This window comes from Cupressus sempervirens, chromosome 9 (genome assembly GCF_028749045.1).
Source record: "Cupressus sempervirens isolate cs-2001-9-10 chromosome 9, ASM2874904v1, whole genome shotgun sequence".
In the NCBI taxonomy this organism is placed as follows: domain Eukaryota; kingdom Viridiplantae; phylum Streptophyta; class Pinopsida; order Cupressales; family Cupressaceae; genus Cupressus; species Cupressus sempervirens.
The window spans coordinates 14,278,133-14,289,796 of NC_143126.1; the positions used below are offsets into that span (position 1 = coordinate 14,278,133).

The window sequence follows — 11,664 nt, forward strand, 5'->3', positions numbered from 1 at the left end:
GTATTATGTTTGGAGGAACACTTCTACTATACTTGTTGGTGAAGCCTCCTCATGGGGGAATCTTGATATGTTGGAGGCTAGGTGCTTCATAGTGCTTTGTGAGTATTTAATTTCTTGTGTAAGAATGGCTTGTTGGGATAGAGTGTGTGCTCCCCTACCATGAGCTTGAAGGTGGTGCCTAGCCCCATTTTTTGGGTGTAGTTTCTTTCCCCCATTTGTTGGTCTGTGAGAGAAGTTATTGTCACAATTAGGTTTCTTTTGTTTGTTTGGAATATCCATTTTAGCTAGTATAAATAATTATTTTGTTTCTTTTTGTGGCCATATGATTGCTAATAGTTTTTAAAGGCTTTTCCCAGTTTGTTATTTTTGGTTGAAGTTTGTAGCTGACTTTGGGGGCTTGCTAATTCCTATTGAGGTGGGCTTTTTTCTATTGGCCATGCTAAGGACTTGGTGCACTCAGTTTTGTTTCTTCCTCTTTCATGATTGCTATGGAGATGGGGAATTATTTCACAAAGGAGGAGGCTAGTAACTATGGGTTTTGTTCTCCTTTCTATGGCTTCTCGACTATAGAATGGATTTATGATTATCTCTCCAAACTAATAATTTCTTCTCTTTGTACTCTTATTAAGGTGAGCTTTTTGTCATTGGTGTTTAAAGAAGTTTTTCATATGGAGGGTGGTTCTTTAATTAAAGGGTTGATGTTCTTTACTACAAAGAAATTTATGATATCAATTTATTATCCATTGTGAAGGCTTGGGGAGCCTTTCAAAATCCTTTTTTTAATTTTTTTCCACTTGTTTGGATGTCGTTTGTCTACTATGAATGACCTATTTTGGCCCTTGTACTATTAGGGCCCGTTTGGTTGCAAGCGTAGGAATTGAGAATTAAAATAGAAATTTTGAATGAGAATGGAGAATGAAGAATAGGAATGGAAAAATGCAATCCAATCTTGTTTATCCCTTGTTTGATTATGCAAGCTTAAATTGAAATAGGGTTAACTTGCAATCGGCGCCATTTGAAAATATTTCTGAAGATGCAATCGACGCCATTGGAAAATCGTTGAAATATTTGAAAATATTGAAAACAAAGTTCCAGCGCTCATTCCAGGTCAAAGCGGATTTGAAAATTTAATCAAATTTGAGAAAGCTAAAATGAATGCAAGAATAGCAATTCCAATTATAGGTATTTTTTGGAATGGACAAAAGCTCATTTTGGGGGTAAAATGAGAATACGTATTCCTATTCCCTATTCCTATTCCACGCACCAAACAAAGAATACAAATCATATTCTAATTTCCTATTCCTATTCCGATTGTATTCCAGCAACCAAACGGGCCCTTAGTGTCTAGGTATGACCCTATGTTCTAGATAAGAGACATTTTTTAGGAAAGTGAATAAATCTACTAATAGTGTACCCTATGTGGCCTTAACCTTAAACAACCCACACTTTTCCTAATTTAGTGTTGATCTCTTGACAACCTTTGAAATGTGGTTATATGCGGACCATCCCCCTTATTTTGATTAGAAATTTTTATTTAATTTTTTTTTTTAAATAGTAAAAATTCAAAAATAATAGTTTTTGAATATGCAAAACTAAGAGAATCGACTAGAAGTCATGTGGAAAAATTATTCTACACAAAGCTAACCTAGACCTAAAGGATTGACATGCAATAAAAAATTATAAATATCTTATTTGTTAGAAATACCTATTTTTTAATTTCTAATCAATTATAATATAATGAGTTAAAATTATTCATCACTATTATTATTATTATTATTATATGTTTCAACCCTTCTATTTAATTTTCATATATATATAATTTCATTCTTATTATTATCACAATTTTTTATTTGCACTTACTTTATATCTAAATGCAATATTTAATATCAACACCTGTTGATACTACTATTCAGCTAGAGCATGACTATGAGAAATTATAGTTTTTACTACTTTTCTTGTTATTGTTGAGCTTTTTGAATCCAATATTGTTCTGGATGCTCATCTTAGAAGCAATATGTAACTCCTTTGATAGTTTAAGCACCTCCCTCCAATTTTTGTATAGTAATGAAGGTTGGTTTTTTTCAAGTTGACTGTTATCTGTTGTTGTTTAAAAATAATATATAATTAATTAACTCATATTAGCATTAGAGAATTTATTGTATTCATTTATGTAACTTAAAAATCTTAATATGCCCCTCTTTAAATATATACAAAATATCAATTAAATTATTTTGTGTATATAAGATTATAAATTATAAATAATATTCTTTTTTAACTTTTAATTTTTAGAGTTTATGTAAAAAAAAGCTAGAAAATAACTTTTACCTAATTTTACATAAAATAGCACATATTTAAAAGAAATACTTTAAATTAAGGAATATAAATGGTATACATCATTTGTTACATATAAACATACCTGGTTGGTGTTTCTCTCTGTGACTTGTGGTGGACAATTAGTAATGCTTATAAATCTTTCAATTGTGCTTCTTACAGCCCTGTGAAAAATTACAAAATTTCATTAGATCTCATATTTATCTAGATTTTAAAATTTGATAATGAGTATTCTACATTGCTCTCAAAATCAAAAGTATATATAGAATAATTATATCATTAAAATTTCAAAAATAAAAAGTTTGATAAAATAAGATTGAATATCTTTCTAAAATCACAAATTTAGATAATTTTTACCAAGGCAAGATAAAAGTAAAAGTTTAATAGAATTGGGACAATTTTTTTTTTACTACAATTAGAACAATTTTTTGGTTTGATTAATAATTTTATTATTATTTTAAAAATTCACAATTATATTGTATCTTTGTTTTTATTATAAATAGTTTTTGATAGAGTTGATGTTTTTTAATATTGTAATAAAAAATAGGATTGTAAATTTATATTAAATTTATTTATGTTATTATATTTATTAAATATTTAAAGGTATCATCATCCAAGCTCTATTGTCAGATTTAGTTTTAGCAAACAAGTGTGGTTATGTGAAGGTTTAGCCTTATAGCTTTTCTTCAGCCTTGTGTTTTCTCCCTCAACCAAGATGCATATTGAAGGTGATTCCATGATCATAATGAATGCTTTTATTACTAAAAATTTATGGAATTGACTATAGGGTACATCATAGATTGTATTTGGATGATCATTGATTCTTTTGAGGAATATATTTTCTCTCACACCCTCCAAGAAGTGTCAACAAGTACCAACACTCATGTATGTAATTCTTATATGTATTGGTTTATGCAAATTTTGTAAAAGAGATCATGCAAGATAGGGGGATTATGTTATTGTTGTATATAAGCAAGGAATGAGGATTTTCTTTCTACTTTTATCTAAGAAAAATATCTTTTAGGTGATGAGGTTGAAATATTAGATTGTGGGATGATATGATCACAATCGTTATACTATAATTTTAATTTATGATTATGTGGTATAAATTTAGGCTTGTTGAAATATTCATAAATTATTGGTAATAATTAGAATCAATAATTGATTGTAGGAAATAAGATTATATTTTAGATAAATTATCATGTTTGATTAATGTATCTATTTTACAAAGATTTACATGAAAAATTCAAGAGGTTGAACAAAAGTAAAAACATTGAATTCCAATTGACCCAATTTTGAATTCCAAAGAAGAAAAGTTAAAAATCTATATTAAATCTTTAATAAGGAAAATTTATAGGAATTATTAAGAAAAAAAAAATTAATATTACTCTAAGAAATAAAGAAAATCATAGAACAGATTTTATCTTCACCAAAGAAAAGAATAAAATTTTACAAAAAAATAAATTGATGGAATATTAATTATTTTAATATTTTATACAAAATAATATTTCATATTTAAATAATCTATTAATTTGAGCATATCATTGCTTTATTCTATGTCTTAAGATTATATTTTTTTCATAAAAGACTGAAATCTGATATAAATTTATCCTAAATATCAAAATTCAGAAAAATACAAACTAGAACAATAATTAGACATGTAATTCGAAATTCACAAACTTTATCTTCAAAGCCCTTCTTTTAGTTTCGGCTGTCAATAATTTAGGTGCTTGTCTGTAGACTGTTTATGTCGATTTTAGAGAGTTTTTTTTTTCCATAAAATACAACAGCCTTAATTATACATATTACTGGAATGCCAACGTTATCAAATTGGGAAAGATTGAAAAAAAATTATAAGGTTATCATGCTTGTTAGAAGTTTGAAACAAGTTTGTGTACTGAAATTTTGATTAGATCATTACAGAGTATGATCATGCAAGTAAATCCTTTTTGTATATTATTATATGATAAAATATAATATTTTCAAGATTATTTTGTTTAAAAAATAAAAGTGGCAAAGCTATCATATTTTATTTTATTTATTTTCAGGTTCAAGAGTTTATGGTGGATTTTCAAGATGTTTTCTACTTGTCTCTACTTTTTTTGACTTCTAGTTAATATGTTTCAGTAGCTTTATATTGGACTTGTGAGTCCAAATTGCTAGACATAGATAAATAGATAACATGAATGATTCTTTAAAATTAAGTTTGGAATAAGATTTTGTTTCACTTTGTCTTAAAGATTATATGTAAAAGCTTATAAACGTCAGTAAATGAATATGAAGCATTATTTTTATTAGATGAGGTGATTTAAAAGTATTTTGTCTTCATCAATGGCGTCGAACAGCTATTTTCCTTTTTAAATAGTTTATGTCACGACCCGAATCTGCTTGAATAAAATCAAACAAAACAGCTGCCAATGGTTAATATTTTTAATTTTCTACTGTTTAGTCTACAGTTAAGCATAGGTGTATTGTAGTTTAGTTGCATGGCTGCAGATCCATTGGATCCAATCATTTGGAATTGGAGGAAGCAAAGTCATGAAGAACTCCGAGGGAGCTAACAACTCTATGGTTGGTGTCCAATAAAAACGTCTGGTCCAAGACAGCAGATAGACTCAGATCCAACAGCCTAGGAGATAGGAGCTTGCAGATGGACTACAGTCTTATGGCAATTCAATACTTTTACATAATTATAAAATCATAATTATTACATATAAATGATGGGACGCGGCTATCCTCCCTAAGTGGAAAACAACAAAAAACTTGAAAAAAGTCAATACGTTTTCCTGAATCTGGAAAAAAAAAAAGTTTGACTCTGTTTTGTCTTAAGTGCATATTGTCTGGAGATTAGCCTATACAATGTGTCGATGGACGTCTCATGTATAAAACTTAGGTATTTGCAACATGATGTATTGAATGTAACTCTAGTTCTAGAGATTGTTCCACTTCCTAGTATATGACATGTTTATTTTTATGTATTGTCATATGCATCCACAATGATAGGCAAAATGTACTTTATTATTTCACAAGACATCTAATTGTATATCTATTTTTCTTAATTAAATTAAGTGGGAAAATTATTTTAATTTTCGAACTTGCCGTTTGTCTATTCAATTGAATTTTGTTGTTATACTTAGATGACATTGTTGTTACATTAGTAGACATTTCCTCTTCTTAATGATCTATCATTGAATAAAAATTGAACATCCACTCATAAATATATGTCAATCTCTATCTTTTGCATATTGTATGAAATATGTTCAAAACTCTAAGAATATGTCTTGTATTTTTTTTTGGAAATTGTAATAGTTTTTTAGAGCCTATAGACAATAGACTACACAATTTTTATAACATAGCCTTCAGTTTTACTTTTATCATTCTTAAATGTAGACACACAAATTTTAATCTATTTTTTATTATATTAATAGTTTTATGGGACAGTTTCCAAAGGAACAGAAAAATTTATCTAGCCTGTATCATGCCGTGGGATCTAAGTAGATCATTCCTTGAATTTTCAGTTCAGTTCATTCTCCTCTTTCTAATGATAGATCATTGAATGCGTTCAGAATGCCATAACAGTTAATTTTTAAAATATTTTGTAAACCTTTCATAAATCTTAAGAAATTATCACTTGTTTTTATCATAAATTTTATTTATTATAAACCTGAACTGCAAACAAACCATTGAACTGGAACTCCAGGATTTATGGTTTAGCTTAATAGTCTCTGTGGGTTGTGTTCTAATGGACCACCTTTTGACAGATTTTATTAAAAAAATATCTGCAAGCTACTGATTTAAACCGTGTATATTTTTTATTTGGTATTTCTGATCACATTCATGATGATCCTAGGATGGATTATAATCTGTAATATCAAACAAAATAATAAACACAATGCAAATCAAAGGGTTCTATTATTTAAAGAAGAAAATCATTTTTATTGTCACAAGTCAAAACTGCAAACAAGCTATTAAACTTGAAGGACTTATGTTTTAGCTTGTAGCTTCTGATTGAAGCAGCTTTTTATTAAATGTGTTTAAACTGTGTATATTTTGTGTTTGATGCTTTTGATCACGCTAATCATCATCTACTGATGGATCGCCTCAACCGAGTCAACACTGATAGAAGGAAGATCTGAAACATCTATAAAAAAATATCCACACAGTTCTTATTATATGAAATATCAAAAAAACTCATATCAAATATGTCTTATATTCTTTTTTAAAACTATATATATCTTTATATAGCCTCTCAACAATAGGCCACACATTTTACAACATGATCTTCAGTTATACCATCCTCACATCTAAATATTAGTTCTCGACAAGATTTCTTTTTGAATCTACATTTCAGATCATTCTCCTCTTTCTAATAATAATAATGTGATCTAAATTGTCATTCTTTCTTGTATCTTACAAAGATTGTGAAAAAGTATTGCTTGCTTTTATCAGAATTTTTGGGCCATTCTGGAACATCACACACCAAGAAGAAAATTAAGCTTGAAAAAAATATGTTAACTTCGACTATTCAACACTTCTAATCTTGAAATGGAATTGCAATGTTAAGGCCGTCCTTAATCTTCATAAAATTTATATTTATTGTTGAATCATGGATTGCCATGTGTGTTCCCTAAAAGATTTCAGATCATTCTCCTATTTCTAATCATAATGTGATCTAAACTCTGATTCTTTCTTATGGAAGATTCAACAATAGATGACACTCATAACATGATCTCATTGATAGATCACACTCATAACATGATCTCATTGATAGATCACTTGACTGCAATCTGAAATATGGAAAGATTCAACATAGCAAAAAACTATACCAAAACTTTTGTGTTGAAGAAAACAAGATCTGAAATAGATTCATGTTATAAGGCATTAAACTAACCTTGGGGACTCTGGATAGTGGTAAAGTTTCTTGGTGTCTGAGAAAACAATGGCAGCCACCTCTGCGTCACACAAAACAGAAAGTTCCATGCATTTCTTGAACAACCCAGCTTTGCGCTTGGATAATGTGACTTGCCTGTTTGTAACGCTCTCTATTCTCTTCATTGCAACCTTTACTCGCCCCATACTTCTCCCTCTAAAGACCTCTGAATCTCTTCCCAAAAATAGCCACAGATCTGCACCCAACCCAACTCACTCAAAGATATACTCAAAACCCACACTAAACACTCTAATTAGGTAAGACTCTTTTATGATTTCCTCTGAATATGAAACAACTTACTACCTGCCAAATCTTAGGATTCCCACGTTTAGGAAATGTGTGAAACTCAAAGGTTAAAGCTAAAAGAAATGGGTTCCATCACCGTATGATGGAATTGCAGCAAGTGGGTCTTCAACCATGTTAATTGTACAGTCTCTTCATCAATAACTGTTTTTAAACCAATGCTTTCTGTACAATCTTTTAATCAAAAACTTATTTCAAACCATGCTAATTAATTGTACAATCTATACATCCAAAAACTTATCTCAGACTATGCTAATTGTGCAATGCCCATCTCAAAACATGCTAATTGTATAATCTTACTTATCTTAAACTATGCTAATCGTACAATCTTTTCATCAAAAACTTTATCTCAAACCATGATAATTGACCAACTTTATCTCAAACCATGATAATTGTACAATCTCTTGGTCAAAAACTTACCTTAAACCATTGGAATGTATGCAAAGATTATTAGTCTTAGATAATTGTACAATGTTACAATCGAAAACTACATTAAATGATCTGCAAGCTGCAAGTAATATCAACTTTTTTGGTCCCACAAGTTTGTCTTTTTGTTAGGGTTGCAGATAAGAGAATGAATGTGGAGGACATTCACAATCCATTCTATTGGTTTTTTGTCTGATGATTTGAGGTGTGCTGCTTGCCTCAAAACCCTCGCGAGGAAGTCCACTGTATACACGTCATTTGTGCTATTGGACGATAAAAAGTTGTATGTACTCTCCTTGTTCGTGCCCGTGCAGATTTTTCCGACGATAATATTCGGCAAGTACACAATATATACTATAGAATTGCTGTGTGGAAGCTTAAATCATTGCACTCTGATAATTAAAAACTGGTATGCCGTTCTACTTACAAGTTATTGTTCTGTGTATAATACTCTTACTAATGCCAGGTTTGATTTTTTAGTACTTGATTGTGGTGCTGCCCTCTTTTCTTCCTTATGAAGATCAAAACAAAATGTATTCTTATAAAATATTGATTTATCAAATTTACAGCAAGAATGTGCTAGTTGAGTCATTTTTATAGTAGTTAGAAAGGATTAGTTTAGTACTTGTGAATGGGTGCAAACCGCTTACTCCTTTTTCTCTAAGCAATAATCTACTGAAGGGTGGTAGAAATGCATTATTATGGTGCCCTGAAGGGAAGCCTTGGCCCTTGGGAAGCAGGATTAATCATCCAAATATTAATGGGGATCTCATAAACATCTTGTGGATGACACAATTAATGTGGCGGAAGTTGAAGTTCTTGGCAATTTGAGCATCCAAGAAGCTAGGGGTGAGGAGACTACATGTGGAAGGTGACTCATAATTTTTTATAAATCTTATTTTCAAATGGGACATGATGACTTGGCATTTACAGAATCACATAGAGCAAATTAATGCAGAATTAGCCTCTTTAGAGGACTTCAAATTAACACACAAAGAGAAGGTAGTAAAAAAGTTGACACCATGTCCAATTAGGCATTGAGCTTCAAAATATACAAAGTTGTACTCAAAGATTTTAAAGATGTAAGAGTCCGTTTGGTCGTGGGCATAGGAATGGAGAATAAGCATGTAATATTGGGAATAGGAATGGCTATTCCAATAACAGCTATTTTTTGGAATGGGTATAAGCTTATTTTAGAAGCAAAATGGGAATACGTATTCCTATTCCAAGTGACGAACCAAACAGAAAATGGAAAACATATTCCAACTTTTCTATTCTTATTCCAGCAACCAAAAGAGCCCTAAGGGTTGAGGAGTGAAATAATTTTTTCTGTCCTTAATTAAGTCACCAACATCTTTTTCCCATAAATTATGTGATAATTTTTTCGGTCCTTAATTAAGTCACCAACATCTTTTCCCATAAATTATGTGACATGCAAGCAACGAAGCTGAAGTGATGGGAGTTATGTGTGACGTGTGTTGCAATTGACAAGTAATTATTGATGATTAGATTGGCAATTATGATAATTGCTTGGTGTGTGTGCCTCAACCTTAAAACTAGATTACTTAACATCGGCAAGCTCAATTTGAGTTTGGAAAGATTTGAAAGTGAAGGAACGAAATTGGCTTTTACCCAAACTTGCACCAAACAACAAAATCTCTTCCAAGGGCATAGAAAGAAAACGAGAATTCATAAAAATGTTCAACTCTGTAGATTATAGGTTAACAAAGAGTGTAAATGTTTTGTTTGGTGAGATGTTTTATCGGGTTGAAAATCATCAAGGGGAAAACACGAACATTTATTCCATAATAATGGTGTGGCTCTGCAATTAGGGGAAGACAAGGACATTGTTCATGTTTTATATTGGAGAAACTCGTTCCCCAAGAGGTATTGGGAGGAATGGAGAATATTTTGGCTTTCTCAATCCCATGACTTACGATAAACCTAGGTGATAAACATAGTGGTTTGGAAAAGATTCCTATTACTAAATGCGCACATTTGGTGTAACATTTTGAAGAAAAATTTAGGAACAAACAATTCGGTGTAGCTAGAAAATGGTGGTACGCTCTGAAAGTGGCGGTGATGATTCAAATTATGGATGAGCACATTGCAACAATAAAGGAAACGTTAGGTTGGACAGAGGAGGATGAAGCTCAACTTCAAGAAAAGAGGTGTTTGCGCAAGGAGGCTGCTAGTGTGAAGGATGACGTTTGTGAAGCTAGGATTAATGCTTAGAGCTCCGTGAAAGAATCCAAGACATGGTGCCACAACGTCTTTTTTAAGTTTTTTTTTAAGTTAAACTACTTTCAGGATTTTTATTGTTGACACCTTTTGTTGAGGATTTATGCATAAATGTGCATTATCTTCTACGGATTTTTGCTTGAAAATATAAAATCCTTCATGGTCTAGTGGTGTGGTTGGATGTCAATTCTATGTTTTTACATGTGCACACCAAAGTTGTAGTGAATTGTAATGAAGTTTGGGGTGATTGGGTGGGTTTTTTTTTATTTCTAACAATCTGGTTCTTCTATCTGAGATGGCTTGCACTTTAGTGGAAATGTCCTTCGATTCAAGGCATGACTATATAAATGAATTTTTTTTGTGTAATCTTTCATGGGTTTTGGTTCTACTATAATGGTTTGATTGTTAATGGTCAGCTAAGGTTTTTTGAGGGTGACATGATCAATGGTTGTTGGCCTCAGAACTGTTGCAAGTCTAATGGGAAAGTTAGATATTGAGAAGGGGGGGTGAATCGAGATCTATAAAACTTTTACCCTTTCAATAAATATCAAATATGATAACTTCACCTCTAATCCTTATCTCAACAATATCATGAATCGCATAAATATGTACTGCTATGATGTATTAGATCTAACAACTAATCACATCCATAAAACATGTAAGCAAACAACACAAAGATTTTGGTTACCCAGAAACCCTCCAAGGTGAAGGTAAAACTAGGGTGGGGATGGCACCCACAAATCTTCACTACCGTAGTAATAAATTTTGTCTGTTAGAGCTACAAATTTTGATCACTTATGATGATCTACCCTATGAAGGATCTACCTTGTTAAGAACTTACAAGACTTATACAGTCCACCTTAATTAAAAGATTTAAACTTACAACTAAGTAAGCATTGTGTTAAGAGATTTACAAAGGTTTGTTATGACCACTTCGTTAAGATATTTACCCTAATTACAATTGTTAGAATGTATCGGTACTTGATACTTTAGTTTGCACTTCAAATGTTGATAACGAATCTCCTCTTTACAATCTATGATCCTTGCATTGATCTAATATGTCTTTGCTCTACACTTCACTACTTCTAAACTTCTTGGCCACTCTATTTGATTCACCTTCAAACTTTGTCTCTAGCAACCAAACTTGCAACCTCTCATGCACACATATGAAATTAGGGTTTGGACCCTCTTCTTAACCAACTAAAGAAGTTTCCATATCAAAATCAGCAATCTAGATCCATCTCTTTTGCCACTTAGTCCTTCCATTTTTTTGATTGGCTAATTACCTTGCATAGGGATTAATGATCCTTAACCAAACACATAATCACCTCCATCATTTACTCCTTGATCATTAAAACATGCATTTAAGTCAGCAAAAATGGTTTACCTCAATGTTTGTGCCATTCCAAACAAATATATCAAAACTAGTTTAC

The 11,664-nt window shown here is 31.1% G+C and overlaps 1 pseudogene across 1 annotated transcript in view; it reads right to left on the reverse strand.

Annotated features, from left to right (window-relative positions):
• The window catches only part of LOC149537405 (MADS-box transcription factor 23-like), a 78,483-nt pseudogene extending 70,936 nt beyond the window's left edge, over window positions 1–7,547 (reverse strand). Inside the window, exons 1-2 of the transcript XR_016356255.1 lie at window positions 7,223–7,547; window positions 2,417–2,495 (exon numbers count right to left, since the gene is read on the reverse strand). The product of XR_016356255.1 is annotated as an MADS-box transcription factor 23-like (transcript). The remainder of the gene's footprint in view (window positions 1–2,416; window positions 2,496–7,222) is intronic.
• Between the last annotated feature and the right edge of the window lie 4,117 nt (window positions 7,548–11,664).